Here is a 1,583-nt window from a genome sequence, read left to right as displayed (position 1 = left end):
GGGACGGAGAGGGGGGGGTCGCCGAATTTATGAAGCGGCCTTGCTGTGGATGTGCTGTGTCTTGCGACACTGCTCTTGACCCAGGGCAGTGGACAGGATGCAGGGATGACCCGTCATCCAGGAGGTGCCAAGATAAGAGGGAGGGAGGAGGGGAGTGGAATATATAGGAAATGGAATGGGTGGGAGTGGTTTCTATGCCTTTTTCTTTTTGGCTACCCCCCATGTAGGGGGAAAAAGCCTTTGGTATATGTATGTATGGCTTTCAGTTCTTCATAAACTTCTTGTAAACGCTCCATATCTACAGTCTTGTTCTTCTCCTTCATGTTAGCTTCTAATTCATCCCTCTCATTGATGAGCTCTGCTCGTTTCTTGTCTGCCTGCAGGACAACATCGATGGCTGCGGTGTCATCAGCAACCACTTCCTGTTCACAGTAGAGCAAATCTATGTTTGGGGGAATATTAAGAGCACGATTCTGGATGTGAGGGAGTAGGGTGGTCTTTCCATGCCCATCGGGGCCTACCAATCCATATCTGCGCCCTTGTGCAATAAGTAGGGAAGCATTGCTGAACAATGCTTAACCTTTTGCAGAAATACTGAAGTTTTCAATCTTAATGTCTACTGCATTTTCAAGCTGGTCTTGCTGCTTTGCAGATTTTTCTTTCTGGGACACAGTAAAGTTTTCATCAATAGATGAAGACCCATGGCCACCTTTCTTGAGCATTGCCTCCATATGCTCTGCATATTCCTTTTCTTTTTTAAGTTTCTTTCTTTCCTTGTGGCTAAGCTTTTGCATGGCTTTCCTTTCTTCTCGTTTCAATCTCTTTATCCTCTCCTCTTCTGTTTCCTCTTCTTCTTCTTCCTCCTCCTCAGATTCCTGAACTACCTGTGGTGCTGGTGGTGGAGCTTCTGGTGTGTGTATTTACCTAGTTGTATTTTACGGGAAGGGGAGCTATGCTCGTGGTGTCCCGTAAATGTGTGTGTGTGTGTGTGTGTGTGTGTGTGTGTGTGTGTGTGTGTGTGTGTGTGTGTGTGTGTGTGTGTGTGTGTGTGTGTACCAACTTAATTGTAATATACAGGAAAAGAACTCACTGTTGGAGTACTTTCTTCCTCTCCCTCATTAGTTTTTAATTCACTTGTAGTTTTAATATATAAATATATCGCATGCTTGCAACTCTGGCACTGGAACACATTACTACACATGTCTAGCTTGTTAATATTTTGACTACGGCTTTGCTCTCTTTTTCATTTTGTCCTTTTAGATAATGTATTTCACAGTAACTCTGCTATGTGTGTGTGAGAGAGAGGGGGGGGGGACGAGGGAGAGAGCATCGGTTCCTGGTACAACGTGAGCCCACATGTGGTCCAACTGGCTATGTTGACATTTTCTGTGCACCAAATGTTCGAAATGCCTAGACCATCAAAACAGACGAGGGCTGCAATAGAGAGGGGAGAAAACTAGTCATAAGGAAGAGAGGAAGCGTGAAGAGGAGAGAGCTAATGCTGTCACTCCCGGCCCATCAACTGTTACTGCTACACCCCTGCTCACACCAGTGATATTACCTACAGCTACACAAGACAAGAG

General features: G+C 45.4%; 1 pseudogene; it reads right to left on the bottom strand.

Annotated features, from left to right (window-relative positions):
- Positions 1–920, bottom strand: part of LOC143039267 (ATP-binding cassette sub-family F member 1 pseudogene) — a 3,258-nt pseudogene extending 2,338 nt beyond the window's left edge.
- Positions 921–1,583: the final 663 nt, after the last annotated feature.

The sequence above is a fragment of the Oratosquilla oratoria genome, chromosome 26, assembly GCF_046742065.1.
Source record: "Oratosquilla oratoria isolate Oo_2021 chromosome 26, ASM4674206v1, whole genome shotgun sequence".
In the NCBI taxonomy this organism is placed as follows: Eukaryota; Metazoa; Arthropoda; class Malacostraca; order Stomatopoda; family Squillidae; genus Oratosquilla; species Oratosquilla oratoria.
Note: the sequence above shows the minus strand (reverse complement) of the source record. Positions and strands in the feature narration are given on the sequence as shown.